Source organism: Pyxicephalus adspersus, chromosome 2, assembly GCF_032062135.1.
Source record: "Pyxicephalus adspersus chromosome 2, UCB_Pads_2.0, whole genome shotgun sequence".
Taxonomy (NCBI): Eukaryota; Metazoa; Chordata; class Amphibia; order Anura; family Pyxicephalidae; genus Pyxicephalus; species Pyxicephalus adspersus.
This window is the reverse complement of record NC_092859.1, coordinates 60689356-60708409: the sequence shown is the minus strand read 5'-3', so window position 1 is coordinate 60708409 and position 19054 is coordinate 60689356.

Genomic DNA, 19054 nt, shown 5'->3' with positions numbered 1-19054 from the left:
AGTTGGGTCTTCCTTCAAGTCCCATAACTGTGGGAGAAGACTAATAAAACCCTGTTGGACCCACCAAGTAAATATCCCTATTTGCTAGCAATTTTTTCAATCCTAGACCAGATCCATTTCAGGTTTGCTGGATCACCCAGGTTTACTGATGAAAGTGTACCTTGTTCTGCCTTGTAAAGCTTTAATAAATCAGGCCCATTGGGTATTTCACATCTTAAGGACTATTATAAACAGAGATAGGGAAGTGGATTCTTCCCATACACTTCTTGATTTAGGTAAGTACCAGCCCTAATTTTGTAAGATTTAATTAGGAAAAGAAGGGAAAGTAATTCCTAAAAGTAAGGGCTAAATCAATTATACTAAGCAAACAGTTTAGAAAAGCATATACACCCATCAACATGAATTTTGAAATCATATATTTGTTCCTTATAACACCATAAGTACAGAAAAATATCACACAATATAATGCTACCTAAAAACAAAAAAAACTCACATGCATACTATATATACTTACCTGCAACAACACCCAAGTGTGTACTCAATGTCATTTAAGATTCTCATTTTACAGTGCACAATTACATTTTACAGTGCTCCACCCAACTTTGGGCATCATAAGCCTGGAAAAACAACATAAATAAACAATAGTTCTATCAAAAATAATAAAAAAAAGTGCTCTGTGACTAAATACTCAAACATGAAGTGTGGCAGAGGATCGTGTCTTTACTGCTTTATTGCAATTAGTAAAAACTCTTATTGTTACCTATTTTCACATTGTGCATTAGACGCTGCAGCCAGTCAGATAAAGACAGCCTCATTTTCTGGTTGGAGAACATCCTGCATATTCGGGTCTCTTACTCCCCTTCCTTACCATCCTTGGCCTTCTTTACTTTATAACTTTTGGTTTAAAAAGTGCTACAGCCATGTGAAGAAGTACATTGTATATAAATTTATGATTTTTGTCATGATTTTTAAACAGGTAAACCTTAAATCTTCATTTAAACTGTGGCCAGACATAAGGATTATATACTTGAACAAATTATGCATTTGCAACTGATTGCTCTTGCAGCCTTTAAAAGACCCTTAAAAAAACCCGAATTCTCGCACCATTGACAACAATGGTGTTCGAATTCGGCATTTGATTGATTGCGGCATTCGGTGAGATTTATTCGATCCATCAAAAGCTTATAGGCTAATGTACTCAACTATTCATAAAATTGATATAATTGAAATCAATCAACATTTTACTATAGCCTTATAAATGTATGTTTGTAAATTTATGTTATAAATTTTTGGTAAACTGTGATTATGTAGTTAGTTAAGTGATTATCTATACCTATTCTATTACGTTGATCTTGCTTTTTTCAGTCTCATTGGTCTACTGAAAAGTCTTTTTTTTCCCATCAAGATATAATCCTTAAAACACAATTTGTGTTTCCTTTAGGCAACTTGAAACTTATAGATGAAAGTCACATTTATGCACTTTCATACGTATACATGAGTAGTCTTTTCATCATTATTTGTCTTTTGTCTGTAACACGAACCTTTATTATGTTGGTCATCATAAGGAGGCTTTTTAAACTTTTCTGGATATTCATGGCTGGTCACAGGTCTTTTTCCATGTCATCATAGTAGGTCTCATCCTATCAATAGTAATCATTCTTTACTCAAAACTTGAGAATATTGACTATCATCATCAGTCACACATAGCAACTTTTCATCAAGAGCAGTGATTTCAACAAATCAGTTTGACATCTGGCAAAGTAATATATAGAACTATTTTCCAACATGTGTAAAGTGACTGTAGGCATCTGTAGGCCATATTATCATAGTTCATAAATTCAACCAACATAAAATGATTTCTATTGTATGCACAGAGATGGCAAACATTTGAATTGTCTCTTCCTTTATGTCCCAGTTGACATAACTTATTGTAAGGAACTTACCTTTCCAGCACGCCTGCGGTGTCCCTGGGGATCACAGCCGCAGAGGGAGATGCTGCTGAAGCAGGCAGCATGGCCGAGGCTGCTGCCCTGCTGGCAGCGTGTCTACCCCTGCAGGCGGAGGGATCCGCTCTAGCCGAACTACTGTTCGGCCAGGTGGCATCCCCAGCATCCCCATGGGCACGTCCCAGGGATGCTGTGGAAGAGGTGCACGCGCTAATTTTCATAACCCTTGACATCATAATGTGCAACTTTTCATATAGTTTACCTTTTCTTTATTATTATATAATTATTACTTAAAGACAATTGTGTGAACATAATATAAAATAATCATAACTAAAATAATAATAGAGAATTTTGCACTTACTCTCCATCATTGGCTTCAGTAATTTCACTATAAAAACAATAATTTACCCTCCATCATTGGTTTCAGTAATTTCACTATAAAAACAATCATCAAATATAATATATATATATATATATATATATATAATATTGGCACAATGCATAAGAAAAACATTTTAATAATACTAACTCTGAAGAGAATTACCCGCTTGTAATAAATACCTCTGCAATGATCTTTTATAGTTTTATACCTCATACTTGTGAGCAGTTATACTAGTAAACAGCTGTTGGTTGTCAATCATTGTAGACTCTGCAACTTAAACTACTTCTACAATGAATGGTAATTATTGCAATATTTAAACAAGTAATATCATTGTAGACCTCTTATTCAACCGTTCAAATAATTCACCCAAAAAATCAACCTATCATCTCAGAACCAGCTTTTAAAACTTTTCATTTTAATTAGGAATAATAAATAGATATCAATGATGCATAATGTAATTTTTTATTAATATTATTTTATCTTATTCTACTTAATAAATTATTGTTATGAGTTTGACATTTTTTATAAAAGACTTTCTAATATATATCTAGGCCTATCTAATAAATATCAAATAATAAATAAAGTCAAAGTCATAATTCAACAATAACTTCATCCTAAATAAAGTTTAACTTACTGGTACCATAAACATATAAGACTTGACAAACAAATAAGTAAAAAATTATTACACAATTTAATTGTTTTTTATTAATTGCCAGTTATTTATAGTCCTTCAAGTCCTAATTTAACCATCTGTTGGTGAAGTTGTAACCTAATCCCCTCAAAGGTTTCCTTGATTATGTGTCTGTAATAACCATGTGTCTTGTCCATCAACAAATCCTCGTAAGCTTTTGCAGTCGCATGTGAACCAACACTTAGTAAGTAGGTTAAGTTAGTAGGGTTATTTCTTATTTACATTTTATGTTCATACTATCGTACATTATCATTCAATGGCCCTGATTTATCAAGCAAGTGCGCCTAAGCTCCCTGCGCGTATATACACGCCGACATACGAGGCGTAATTCCGCGAGCCAGAGTCGGAGCCGAGTGCTAGTACACTCACCTTTACTTGCCAGCTGGATTCCTGCCTTGATAAATGAGCAAAAGGGGTCGAGAATATGCCAACTAGGGCGATTAGATTGCAGCTGGGCGATCCGGGAGGATCTGTTTGGTGAGGTCATAGCAATTAATTAGCGCACACCTGCTCCCTGTTCTGTGCGCATCTACAGTCCATTACAGGTAAATGTGAATCTTTAATGCTTAATCTTCTTTTGGGTAAGTGATAAATTTTTATGTTACATCATACTCATTTACAAAATTGAATAATTTATTAATACATTTGTTGCACTGTTTTGACTTTTTTGTTTGCTTGCAACACTGCAAAGGAATTTAGATCAAGCTGTATGTATACACTAATTAGCACTTTAAAATATGTCATCACACAATAGTATGAATGTCAAAAAAATGTCACCAAGCATTTGTGATCTAAATCGAATTTCATTCTAGTAAATACATATGCATTTTCATTATTACTATTTTAACTAGAGAGTGTGTGTGTGTGTTTGTGTGTCTAAGTAAGTTTGCTTGGATGGTATGCATTGATGTGACTTTGTAATCCTCATTACTGTTAATTTCATCTTTTGCTGCAATGTTTTTGTGCCTGGTTTGTAATGACAGTTTCTGTTGTTTAGCAATTCTTTAGCAATGTTTTGTCATTTTTTTTCCCCTCAAATATTGAGTACAAATGTCTGCATGGTTTCCACTCTAAACTGCTACTTGAACTCCCTTGTTGCCTTTGTCCTGTTTGTGCTGTTCTCAGAGTTACATTGTCACATATTGGTTTTTCAATATATGTACATATTCTTTTTATGAATAAATTGTCATGGTTTTTATTTTGTTTTCTTTTTTTTTTTTTTTTTTTTTTTTTTTTTAATGTTAACAGTCTGACATTTGCACTCATGTTAATTTGCTGCCACACAATTCCTCTGTTCATTTGTAGTAGTGGTATGGGTTTGTTTTCATTGTGCTGTGCTGCCTGATCTTAGCCCTATTGCATACCAACACACTTCCACTTGCTGTCCAAATAGGTTGTCAATTAGTTTTCCAACTGAATTGCGTACATATTCTAACACACCTGATAGTAATGGAAGGAGGTCAGGTTGCCAAGTACAACATCAAACCATATTGGTTGCAAGCTCACAAGCAGGGTTAAGGACTCTTAGAAATGAACAAAGGTTCTGTTGTTGCTTAACTTAACTTTTGTTGCTCAACTTAATTTTTTTTTAATTAAATACTGGATTGTATGCATTAGTTAGGTGTTTACATTAAAACAAATAGTACTAGTATCTAAAACCTCCAGGGACAAATACATTTTGTGCCAAACATATGTTCATGCTTTTCCAGCCTTTCAGGGTGTTTATGCAGGTTTAAATGACATGCCCATGACATCAGAAATCAAAGGAAGAAATAGGCAATCTTTTCAATTTGAAGCATTCGGTGTCTACTGTATGCCATCTATGGGAGGGGCGAAGATCCCTCTAGCTGGGCAGGACCCGCCTCCACGAGGGACGCCGACACACAGAGGCTTGGTTGAAGATTCCAGTGAAAACTTCAGAGAAAAACATCCTAAAAGGATTAAATATGGACTAAGCAGTAAAGGCTCTTCAAAACCAAAGCCCAATATTAAGAGCTGCCTGTGGATGCGTGTTACAAGTGTGTTCTTTCCTCTTCTTTCCCACTGTGTCTACTGGAGTATCCAAAAGGGGCTTGATTCCATTGAACGAAGCAGGTATAACACACTTTATGTTCCTCCAGAAGAAGTGACCAATGTCATGAAACACGTCGAGAAAAAGTCTGATATGTCAATGTATTCAGGATAACACAAGTCTGGAAAATTATTTTAAGAGTGTTTTATTAAAGTTGTTTTTAGTACAAAATATGAATGTAAATCATTATTTGCTATATAGCATCAGTCAGTAAAATATGGGATTAGGTATGCCTTCAAAGTCCTTTCCTCCTTCCTATTTTTGAGTTTTTGTTCCTAGAAAAACTGTGGGATGTGGCATTGAGGAATTAGAGGGGAAATCTATTTTGTTGTTTTTTCAATTTGAAGCATGTTAAGCAATACGCCCAAAACAATCCTCCTAGCCTATTTCTTCCTATGATTTTCCTTTTATATGTATATAAACACACATAAATGCATACATACATTATATATATATATATATATATATATATATATATATATACATACACATATACACATACACATTAGTGCACATGAAGCAAAACAAACAATATACACCTAAAAAAAAAATACCGTAATGAGGATCCTTCTCTGGAAAATTGTCCGGCGCATTTTTCAACTAATAGAACACAGTTCACACGCACATAGCGGTACCGCCTTGGCGCACAACAATGCACATCATGGGCCTGAGGTTTGGCCCACAACTATGCACATCAAACTAAGTTTTAATAGGCCCATTGTGCTGTTTTTAGCCAGTCAAACTAATCATAGAAGGGGACTGCCTAAAAACAAGCATAATTGAATTTTTATATTGTAGGTCCTGGGAGACTGTAAAGGAGATTACATAAAAACAAACCGCCCAAAAACTACAACAATTTTCAAAAAACTTTATTCAAAAAAACACATTTGCTAAAAGGTCACATTAAAATATAGAGACCACACAGACACCTCTAAGTTTACAAGACAAAATAAAAAAAAAATGAAAAAAAACCTAAATATCAAGCCAAATTAGTTCTAAAACGGCCCAACAAATAGTGCATTCAAAAAATACTTACCAAACCAATATGCAATTTTGACCTATCAAGGGTGGAAATCTGGATTAGAAAATATTTATGCAGGACAAACAATGCAAAGCAAACAAGAACTTGCGTGTGTGCTTGTGACTTTTTTCGAAAAAATCTAGTTCGCTGGCAAAAGGAATTGATCATAAGGCGGATCCCCGGGTCCAGCATCGTATGCGTTTAGATAGACGCCTATGTAAAGAGCTGAAATCTGTAACTCTTTCTAAACGAGAAAATATTAGGTCATTTAAAAATATGCTTTTTTCTCAGCTAATATATATGTTTGAAACATATGAACAGCCTAAACATTTTTATTTAGGGCTAAGTGAAAAATGTGTGCCATTTGAAATAATGATTTTTTAGGGAAAGAGTGACTTTCAATGCAAGCTCGCCAGTGTAAAGCTCACAGAGATGCGCGGTTGGGAGCGAGCGATCATTTCAGTTGATAACTCCTGGGAGAATACGCCAGCGTATTCCTCCTGGCCGAAATTTGGTTGATTAATAACTTTTAGGCGTCTGATACCAGATCACGATTACGTGCGCATGCGAGCTCCCGATTTGGATTGATGAATCAGGCTCCCCGTGTTTATTGCCATAATTATTAATAATTTTAGTAATTAGTGATTCACCTCCCTAGCGGTTCATTTCTTTCTTGATTGATATGTCAAAAAGCGGTACATTTTTTTCATGAACATTTTTTTATTGTAGGCCTGTAATTTTTAGGCATAACTCACCAGAATATGTCCAAACAAGAATCTGAGTAAAATAAAGTTTGAAACACAAAATCATGTCATAATAATAATAATTACATTTAATCATAAACTTTAAATAAAAAACACAAAAATCTGAGGTTTTAATGATTTTTCTCATAAACTAATAAACAACTAATAAACATCCCGGGTGTGATATATTTTGAAACAAGGGAAATGGTCAAAAGATGGTCAGTAATCAAATGCAGAGGTCAGTAATCAAATGTATTGGCAGGTAGGCAGTGCACTATAACAGTGTATCTCTCACTCCAACCATCAGAAAGATACTGGTTACTTTGTATTGGATTCAATACAGTTATTTGTATTGAATCCAAAACAAAAAATTTGAATTTCCCGCTGGCCACGCCCCCCGGGCACATGGACAGACGTCTCCAGTAAACTCCTCTGGTGACTCATCAAGACACAGACACAGAGACGCTGTTGTAGGGGGAAGACAGGAAGAGAGGAGCCTGCAGGAAGATGCAATCGCTGAAGCAGAACGGAGGAGGACGCCGGCAGATAAGGTAAGTCTTTATTTATCATTTATTTATCGCTGCTTTACTCGGTGACTCGGGGTTACCACTTTTAGCAAGTTTTTTCTACCCCGAGTCACACTCGGGGTTACCGCTAGGGAGGTTAACATATATCACATAATCATTCATTTTGAAGCACAGATGCTATCAGCTATTTAACTCAATTACAACAACATGCTTTCAAAATATGCAAGCTATGGAAGGACTTTCACTTCTTTTTTAGTAGAACCTTTATCTTGGAAAGAAAAAGTCCTAAACAACATTAGAGTCACATTTATTGAAAAATGTTATAACATCATTACAAAATAAAACAAATGAATGAAAGAGAAAAGCATACTCCTATTTATAAACTTGTCATGACAACTAGTATACATGTGTGGAGTATATTCTTATCAAATCACCTCTAAGTATCTAATGTGCTAAGCAAATAGTAGCTTTTTAATCAATCAAATAGCATCATTGACCATATTTGTAACACTATAATAGGAAAAATATACTCTACTTTTTTACATTTGATTTATAATATCATATTTTAGGCCTTTAGCATATTATAGTAATATAATATTAAAATATATTTTAAACAGCATATATTTTATCTGCATTTATTATAATACAATAATATAATTATATATAATTAGGGATGAGCGAGTGAGCTTTGTAGGTTCGATCTCCCAGAGAATCAGGCCTTTCTCGCTTACCGAACATTTAAGCGAGAACGGCCTTGTGATTTGCTATGAGGTTGTGTTCTCGCTGAACAAATGAGGGAAAAAGCAAGGGGCGATAACGCCCACTATTCCTGGAGAGAATCGCGGCTGGGAGCGAATCATTAGCTCTCAGGATGCACAGTAAGGCCCAGCAGCCCAATCAGGAGGGATCTGAGCACAGGCATATATACAGGGAAGGAGGGAGGGGTTAGTCACTCCATTTTGTGTTCTGTGTGAAGGATAGAAGCAGGGATAGACGTGGATTGTGACAGGGACAGGTTAGGAGCCTTCTGTATATCTGTATATATACAGATACAGCAGTTTTTGATGCTACCTGTTCCTATGTACCAAAAAAGCCAGTTTGCTACAGAAAAATTTCTGTCCTGCTCTAAAAAAAATACAGATATTTCAGTGTGTGATACCTCTTGCTATTTAACAAAAGAGCCAGTTTACTACAGAAAAATTTCTGTCCTACTCTAAAAAAATACAGATATTTCAGTCTTTGATACCTCTATTTACCAAAAAAGCCAGTTTGGTACAGAAAAATTTCTGTCCTACTATTAAAAAATACAGAGATTTCAGTGTTTGATACCTGTTCCTATTTACCAAAGAAACTGTTTGGTACAGGTGCATTTTTGCCTGAATAAGTGAAAGATAAGCGGTAGATGCAGGGGAAGGCATGGGGTTGGGCGACCTGCCGCATCTGGCACAGAGGATTCTCCCCGGGAGTCCACCACTGTGGGACAGCAGCAGCAGCAAACTGTTGGAGGCAGCAGCACAAGTTGTCAAACAGGTCTGAGATGCGTGCGGAGCACCAGTACGCCTCATCATGTGGAGAGTATTGTGGACTGGGTCTCAGGGGCCTCAAGTGCAGCGGGCTCTTATTCTGCAGCAGGCTCTTCTTCTGCAGCAGCAGTACCCAGCAGAGCCATGACAGGAGCAAAGACAGGAGTTAGCATGGACAATGTACCTGTACCTCCCGATGACTCTCACTTGTTGTTTGATGAACAGCCTGAGGATCTGTGCAAATTTCAGAGCAGGAGGCAGACTTTGAAACCCTTGGAGAGTGTGGTTAGCACTTGCTGGGTGAGGGTCCTGGATCAGTGGCTGCATTTGCAGATGTTGGCTTAGATGAAAATAAGGATGATGATGACCGTGATGTCACCTGGGAACCACCAATCCGTATAAGGGCTAGCAGCAGTTCCAAAACAGACGTAAAGGAAAGGCAGCAGCAGCAAAACACTAGGGATGGAAGGGGCCGCCAATCTGCCTCATGTGTGTCCCAAAGAAGAGACAGAGGAGTGGGCACAAGCAAAGGAACAGCCAGAAACCATGTGACCGTGGGGGAGGTGGAGCTGGAGGAGACGCAGGGCACCCAGCGGACTCAGAGGCAGGCAAAGAGAAAGAGCAACAGAGTGGTTGCACGGACCTCTCCAGTGTGGTCCTTTTTCAAGCTGAAAGACGATGATGGGTGTATAGCAATCTGTATCCTGTGCCACAGGCACATCCCCAGAGGACAGGCCAGATCAGGTTTGGGTACAACATCCCCGCTTTCCCACATGTGCAAGAGCCTCAAACCAAAGTGGGAGCAGTACTTGCATTCTCTTGAAGGAGGTGCAAACACGTCATCCTCTCTTCTTCCACCTACATTGACTCCTTCTCCACCTACAACTGTCATTTGTACTACGACACTGTTCCTGAAAGGCCAGCAGTGGAGGGAACTGTAGGCAGTGCTAAAACTGGTGTCCTTGGGGAAGAAAAGTCACACCGCCAAAGAACTCTTGTCCACTTTGCACAGAGAGAATGAGGCTTGGCTGACGTCCTCCCAGCTCACAACAGGAAACGTAGTGTGCGACAACGGGGCCAACCTTGTGGCCGCACTGCACATATGCCGCATATCACTTGTGCCCTGCTTTGCGCATGTACTGAACCTGGTGGTGCAAGTTCCTCTGCACGTACCCAGGACTGGAGGACTTACTGAGACAGACTCGCTCTATCTGCAACCATGTACGTCAATACCCTACTGCCGCTGCGGCGCTTAGCAAGATCCAGTGCCAACAGAGGCAGCCACCGCATTGACTCCTTTGTGACACTGTGACTAATATAATAATCTCCACCCTGCACATGCTCCAGCTTCTGTAAGAGCAAAGGCTAGCCATCCACCATTTCTTGGTCAGCGTAGTACATGGAGGCAGCGGGGACACTGGTATAGCCACACAACTTAATTATTTTACTGAATTTATGTGACCAGTGGCTGCTGATGGAGACACTGTGCAAGGTACTGTCCCCCTTTGAGCAGGCCACAAATGTGAGTTGGGAGTCATCAGGCTGGAACGATGTCATACCCATCATCTTTCTGCTTGATAATACCTTGTGTGGTCTGATGGAAAGTGGCGATGGGAGAGGAGGGGAAGAAATGGGGGAAAAGGATGGGGGTGACATTACACAGGGAACCCCTCTTTTATATGTGTGTCCACATGTTGCAATGCGGGACCCCCGCATTTGCAGCATCAAAAACAGGGATGATTACTGGCTGGCCACCCTTCTGGATCACCGCTACAAAGACAAAATGTCACAGTTTCTACCCAACATAACGCAAGAGAAAGAAAAGGTGACCCGCCTGAGCAGAATACTATGCGTCCAGCTGTGTGAGGAGTTCCGTGCACCACATTCCACACAGGGTGCCCAGGCAGACACTGCCTCCACCGTACCCTCCTGTAGCAGCAGCCTCAGCAGTAGTGGCAGCAGGCCGCACACATCCAAAAGTCTAGGCCAAGGCAGGGGGGATTTTCTGGATGCCTGGCGAAACGTGATGTGGCCACCTCAACAACTATCATACCCCACTGCAGATGTCACTGATTGACTGACAAAAGTACTCATTGGCCAACCAAGACGGCTCTGTGAACCAACACTGCTCCTGTGCTGCCTATCATCAATTCCCTGTCAGCTAAGCCTGCCTCGGTTGAATTTTTCCGCTAGTTATCACAACGTCCAGGAGTGGCATTCATCGCCAATGTCATGCTTGCCAGCTAGCAATATACTTTACAGTTCTGCTGCTTCCTTTTTGCAGATAAAAAAAAAGATCCCAGTACCTCCACACTGATAAGTACCATTGATTTTGCCTAATTTTTCAGCTAAGTATTGTAAAATTGAGAGTTGGCATTCATGTCATCCACTTCATGATGCAAACTATCAATATCATCAACCTTCCTACCGCTTCCGGCACAACAGCAACAATGCTGGCACACAAAAAAAAATCTTGGTCTGGCTCTTCACAAATTTCATAAATATGTTTTACACACTTCTGGGTGGCATTAACAATGGACTACACCCAGCTCTAGATGCCAGTTACCAATGTGGTCCTCGCTCCGTCTTAGAGCCCACCGCCTCCTCCTCCTGTTGCTGTTACTGCCGCCTGTCAGTACTCCATTTACTAAAATTGTATTACACACTTCTGTGTGGGTGGCATTGTCAATGTACTCCACGCAGCTCTATATGCCAGTTACCAATGCGTTCCCCGCTCTGTCACAGGGCCCACCGCCTCCTCCCCCTCCTGCTGTTGGTGCTGCCTCCTGTCAGTACCCTATTCACTAAAACTGTACACTTCTGTGTGGCATTGATGATGTACTACACCCAGCTCTAGATACCAGTTATCAATGCGTTCCCCGCTCCTTCTCAGGGCCCACTGCCTCCTCCTCCTGTTGCTGCTGCCGCCAGTCAGAACTCCATTCTCTAAAATTCTACACTTATGGATGGCATTGATGTTTACACTACACCCAGCTTTAGATGTCAGTTACCAATGCAGTCCCCACTCCTTCTCGGGGCCCACCGCCTCCTCCTGTTACTGCTGCTGCCGTCTATCAGTACTCCATTCACTAAAATTTTACACTTGTGGGTGGCATTGATGATGCACTACACCCAGCTCTAGAAGCCAGTTACAAATAGGGTCCCAGCTACTTCTCAAGGCCCCACCGCCTTCTCCTCCTGCTGTTACTGCAGCCGCCTGTCAGTACTCCATCATTCACTAAAATTGTACTCTTCTGGGTTGCATTGGTGATGCACCACACCCAGCTCTAGATGCCAGTTACCAATGCGTTCCCCGCTCTGTCTCAGGGCCCACTGCCTCCTCCCCCTCCTGCTGTTGCTGCTGTCTCCTTTCAGTACCCTATTCACTGAAACTGTACACTTCTGGGTGGCGTTGATGATGTACTACACCCAGCTCTAGATAACAGTTACCAATGCGTTCCCCGCTCTTTCTCAGGGCCCACTGCCTCCTCCTCCTGTTGCTGCTGCCGCCAGTCAGAACTCCATTCTCCAAAATTCTACACTTATGGATGGCATTGATGACTACACTCAGCTCTAGATGCTGCTGTTGCTGCCGCCTGTCAGTAGTCCATTCAATAAAATTGTACTCTTCTGGGTTGCATTAAAGATGCACCACACCCAGCACTAGATGCCAGTTACCAATGCGGTCCACGCTCTGTCTCAGGGGACACCGCCTCTTCCTGTTACTGCTGCCGTCTATCAGTACTCCATTCACTAAAAATTTACAGTTATGGGTGGCATTGATGATGCACTACACACAGCTCTAGATGTCAGTTACCAATGCGGTCCCCACTTCTTCTCAGGGCCCACCGCCTCCTCCTGCTGCTGCTGCGGGCACCTGTCAGTGTTCCTTTAACAAAAATTGTACACTTCTGGGTGGCATTGACGATGCACTATACCCAGGTCTAGATGTCAGTTACCAATGGGGTCCCTGCTCTGTCTCAGGGCCCACCGCCTCTTCCTTCTGCTGTTGCTGCTGCCGCCTGTCAGTACTCCATTGACCTAAATTGTCCACTTTTGAGTGGCATTAACGATACACTACACCCAGCTCTAGATGCCAGTTACCCATGGGGTCCCCGCTCCATCTCAGAGCCCACCACCTCCTCCTGCTGCTGCCTTTCAGTGCTCCATTCACTAAAATTGTACACTTCTGGGTGGCATTGACGATGCACTACACCCAGGTCTAGATGCCAGTTACCAATGGGGTCCCCGCTCTGTCTCAGGACCCACCGCCTCTTCCTCCTGCTGTTGCTGCTGCCGCTTGTCAGTACTCTATTCACTAAAATTGTACACTTCTGGGTGGCATTAACGATGCACTACACCCAGCTCTAGATGCCAATTACCAATGCGATCCATGCTCCATCTCAGAGCCCACCACCTCCTCCTGCTGCTGCTGCTGCCTTTCAGTGCTCCATTCACTAAAATTGTACACTTCTGGGTGGCATTGACGATCCACTACACCCAGGTCTAGATGCCAGTTACCAATGGGGTCCCGGCTCTGTCTCAGGGCCCACCGCCTCTTCCTCCTGCTGTTGCTGCTGCAGCCTGTCCGTACTCAATTCACTAAAATTTTCCACTTCTGGGTGCCATTGACGATGCACTACACCTAGCTCTAAATGCCAGTTACCAATGCGGTCCACTCTCCGTTCAGGACCCACCACCTGCCGCCTGTCAGTACTCCATTCACAAAAATTGTATTACACACTTCTAGGTGGCATTTACTATGCACTATACCCAGCTCTCCATGACACTTACCAATGCGGTCTCCTCGGCGATAGCTGACCTGAAACCACACACTGCTACTGCTTTTGCTGACCCACGCTCCGTCTCTGTTCCTCTATCCTTTTGCCAAAGTCACCGCGCTACTTGTCCACAGATTTATGGGTGGCATTCCTAACACGTCATCCAGGTCATGATGCCAGCTAGCAATTAGTATTATTAATAAACAGGATTTGTATAGCAAAAACAAATGATGCAGCTATATAAATTAAATAGGGGTGCATACATTAAATAGCAATGCATTCTTCTGCTGTTTTGATAGCAGAGACTGTTGGTAGTGGGTTGAGTTCACCCTTTCCCAATGTCCTTATGTTTATGCTGGCTTCTGGACGCTGTCCATCATGCACAAATCTTATTTGCCTGCTGTCACTTTGCCTGCCATTTTCCAGAAAACCTTAAGGTCTTTTGGAACATTTGTATTTGTCCCTTGTTGCCATGTTCTCCTGTTAATGTTTAAAGTCAACCTCTTGACTTTAATGGAATTCGCAAAATCAGTTCACCGAAATTTTGCAGACCCATCGGAAGTTCGAGGAAATTTTTGCGAGACTGTCAGAGGCCTTCTCGCTCATCCCTAGAGGTGACATCTCCCAACATAGTAACAATGCGATATATACATCATTCAATATATTTGTCACGGTCCCTTCTGTGACTGAGGTTAGAAGATCTGTGAGACAAGCTGCAGGTGAGGTTATCTGACAGTCTCTTTGTTTTTACTTGTTTCTGCGTTGTTGTTTGTAATGACCACACCCCTTGTATGAGCTGCAGCTGGTGGTCATTACTGCTCCTCTATTTAGTCTGGCCTCACACTTCATGCTATGCGGTTGATATTCACTTCTGGGATGTGTTGGTTGCTGGTGTGTTGTCCTCTTCCGGGACCTGCTCCTCCATTTGCTATTTACCATAAGTTGGACTAACTACTTTTGGTGTTTTGTTGTTCTTTTGTTATTACTAGGCCTCAAGGAGATGCTGGTTCTTTCATCAGGGAAGGACCCAGTAGTCTCAAGCCCAGTCACTATTCCTAGGGCAATTCAGGGCTACTAGGGCCTAGGTTCCAGTGTATCAATATTCCCACCTTCAGGGGATATTCATACTCTCAGGAGTCAGGGCTAGGTTAGGGTGTTCGTAGGGGGTGACTGTTTCCTTCTCCCTAGCCTTTGAAGGCCTGGTCCCTTGTATTTATCCTTCTGTTTACCTCCCCATTATCCGTGACAATATTCAAATATGGTCATACATACAGAAATAGATAACAAAGACCCAATGATAACACAACTCATGAATATTTGTTCCAGCCTTCTGGGCAGTCTCAAACTTCAAAATAGCATCAATTATGTCAAGTAAGATAGATAAATGACATATATTCTGCCCTTTGCTTCACGTTCAGTTACGTACATGAGTATGATAAAATTTTGAGTTTCTAACAGTACTGGGCTATAGTTACTTGGTAACGACTTTGCTGCCTTTTTAAGGATAGGAACCACATTGGCTTTAGGCCCATCCATTGGTGCCAAGCCAGTAATTAAAGAGTCTCTAAATATTAGAAACAATGGCTTTGAAATAACTGAAACTGAGCTCAGCTCTTTGAGGACAGGTGGATGTAATTCATCAGGTCCTGGTGCTTTGTCAGCCCTAATTTTGCCTAACCAATTCTCAATCATATCAATTGTGAGCCATTGTGGCTCATTTTAGGCAGTGACATTGGTATTAGCCATCTTCTTTTGTGTAAACAGAGCGACAAAAAGTGTTTAGTAAATCCGACTTTTGATATTTCCCAGTGACCAACCCAGAGGCATCCTTTAAGAGGCCTACATGCTCAGATTATTATTATTATTATTATTATTAATAATAATAAACAGGATTTATAAAGCGCCAACATATTACGCAGCGCTGTACATTAAACAGATCTGAACTTTTTGCTATTGATTGCTATTGCTTATGAAATTTTTGCTATTAATATATTTAAAACATTTTTGGGGGTTTGCCTTACTTTCCTTTGCAATGTCTTTAATTTTGAAGTTTTGCACATTTTATCTCCTTTTTATATCTTTTGTTATATTCTTTATAGTTTTCAAATGATGAAGGTGATCTTTCATTTTTATATTTTTGGAATGCCCTTTTTTATTCTTTATGGCTTTTTTAACATTAGATGTAAGCCACATAGGGTTTACTTTTAGCCTCTTAAACATATTACCTATTGGAATATATTTTCACTGTGTTTGTGTTTGACTTGCAACATTCCCATTTCTTTTTTGTGTTCTTTGAGGACAATATTCTCCCCCAGTCCAAGTCACAGAGAGCCGCCCTTAATAATTGGCAAATTTGCTCTCCCAAAATAAATGTTTTATCTTTCCTGTTTTTGCTTCCTGTTAACAGCTTACATTAAATGAAATCATAATATGGTCACTGCTACCCAGATTCTCTTTTACTTTGGTTATAAGCTCTGTGTTGTTAAAAAGAACGTGGTCCAGCAGAGTATCATTTCTAGTTAGTGCTTTTTTAAACTATACCATAAAATTATCTTGTATTAAATTCATAAATTTAATCTCTTTTGCTGTACCTGTAGTGCTATTACTCCAGTCAATGTCAGGGTAGGTAAATTGTTAAAACATTACTAGATTTTGGTAGTGGAAATACTATGGTGTGGAGTGGCTTAGCTGCCTCAAAGTCTGGGAAGCTTACAGGTATCAAGTCAACTTTGAACTGTAAATCATACCTGTCCTTAATGGGAATGTGAGGCCATCTGTACAAAAGGTGAAATGAAAATGTACTCTGTATACTGTCAGCAATGTCTGTCCCCATGGTATTTTTCGGACCAAAGGATGCACCTGACCATAATACGCACCCAGGTTTTAGAGGAGGAAAACAAGAAAAAAAATATTCTGAACCAAATTGTGTAAATAAATATTTAATAAAATATATACTTTAATATATGTGGATTATTTGTTCCATACATTGCTAATTACTACACTGTCATAGTAATCATACAGTATTTTACCTATCACACTGAGAGAGAGAGAGATTGCATGACAAAACATTGCACAGAGAGAGAGATTGCATGGCAGGACATTGCAGAGAGAGAGACATTGCATGGCAGAACATTACACACAGACATTACACTACAAGACTATAGTGTCAGGAAAGCTACAGCTCACCTGTCATTGGAGAATGACATACTGCACAAGAAAAAAAACTGCTAACCAGCACTGCTCTTCTCACACTGCCCTCCTCCTGCTCTCTCTGCCTCACTCCCCACTCCCCACTGTTACATGGAGCCTTCTCACAAAGAAACACATCCCCAGCATCACCATAGAGGTGAGCTGTTGATAATCACAGGGTGGGGGAAGGCAGGGCTCTGCGATCATAGGCTTTATGTTTCTTTTACTCTGGGCAGGGGAGGCTGCAGAACAGAGGGGGTCTGCCGGGACCCCCCTTGGAAGCGCAGGAGGGTATTCAGACCATAGGACGCACAAGACGCACCCCTCACCCCCACACTTTTGGGGGAAAAAAGTGCATCTCATGGTGTGAAAAATATGGTAAATACACAAAGCATGATTTACAGGAAATAGAAAAGTGAAGTATTTGTACAGAAAGTCAATTATAGCAAAACTACTGGGACTTCATTAGCAAAGTAAACAAAAGACATGACTTGACACATTACTAGAGATAAGCGAATTTCTCAAAAATTCGATTCGGCCGCTTCGCTGAATTTTCTGAAAAGATTTGCTTCGATCCAAATTTATTTGCGGCGAATCGTGTTAAAAAAAGGCTATTTCCGGGCTGCAGAGAGCCTTGATAGTGGTGTAGAACACTGTGCCTTGCAGTAACACGCATAGGAAATCTGCTGTGGTAGTGAAATAATACTGTGAGTCAGTATGACATGCAGATGACAGGTGTGGCTATTGGAATCACTGCACACTTCACTTATTTGGGCAGTCACGGGGCCAAACTGACTCAAGTATGAACTCTTACAGGTCCATGTTAGCATCGAGAAGAAGTGTACTCCTTTTACACCCTCGTCAGCTGATTCCACATAGATGTCTACAGAACCTGTTCTATTAACCACTTATACAAGACAGAGTAGAGAGGGTGACTGAGGTGGCGGCAGCAGCAGCATCATGCGGAGGCCACAGAGTGGCACAATGACAGAGTGTGGAGGTGACAGCAGAATAAGGAGGCTACAGAGTGGCACAATGACAGAGTGTGGAGTTGACGACGGCATCAGGAGGCTACAGAGTGGCACAATGACAGAGTCTGGAGGTGGCGGCAGCAGCAGCATCAGGCCGAGACCACAGAGTGGCACAATGACAGAGTCTGGAGGTGGCCACAGCATCAGGAGGCTACAGAGTGGCACAGTGACCGAGTCTGAAGGTGGTGGCAGCATTAGCATCAGGCGGAGTTCACAGAGTGGCACAATGACAGTCTGGAGGTGGCGGCAGGATCAGGAGGATACCACAGAGTGGCAAGGTGACATAATGTGGAGATGGCAGCAGCAGCAACATCAGGAGGATACTACAGAGTGGCAAGGTGATATTGTGTGGAGATGGCAGCAGCAGCAGCATCAGGACACCACAAAGTGACCTGGTGACAGAGTGGGGCGGTGGGTGGCAATACCAGTATCCGCTGACGAAGGTGGGTGAAAGAAGGAGCACTTGGCATCTGATGTGTGGCATCAGGCGGGGCATCGACTCCGAAGGGGCTCTCGCTTTTGGCTTCAAGCGCCCGACCCGCTCCGAGGACAGTGACAGGTGGGGAGTTTGACTTGGGCGGTACACCTCTTAAACGATAATGCAGGTGTCCTAAGGCGAGCTCAGGGAAGACAGAAACCTCCCATGGAGCAGAAGGACAAAGGTGGCAGCAGCATCAGGATTTTCAGTATGAATACAGACCGTGAAAGTAGGGCCTCTAGATCCTTGCAAATTTTGGGTTAGAAGCAGGAGGTGTCAGAAAATTTACAACAGGGATAACTGGCCACAGAGTGGCATAATGACAGAGTCTGGAGGTGGCGGCAGCATCAGGAGGCTACAGAGTGGCACAATGGCAGAGTCTGGAGGTGGCGACAGCATCAGGAGGCTACAGAGTGGCACAATGGCAGAGTCTGGAGGTGGCGGCAGCATCAGGAGGCTACAGAGTGGGACAATGACAGAGTCTGGAGGTGGCAGCAGCATCAGGAGGCTACAGAGTGGCACAATGACAGAGTCTGAAGGTGGCGGCAGCAGGAGGCTACAGAGCGGCACAATGACAGAGTCAGGAGGTGGCGGCAGCAGCAGGAGGCTACAGAGTTCCACAATGACATAGTGTGGTGGTGACGACAGCATCAGGAGGCCACAGGGTGGCA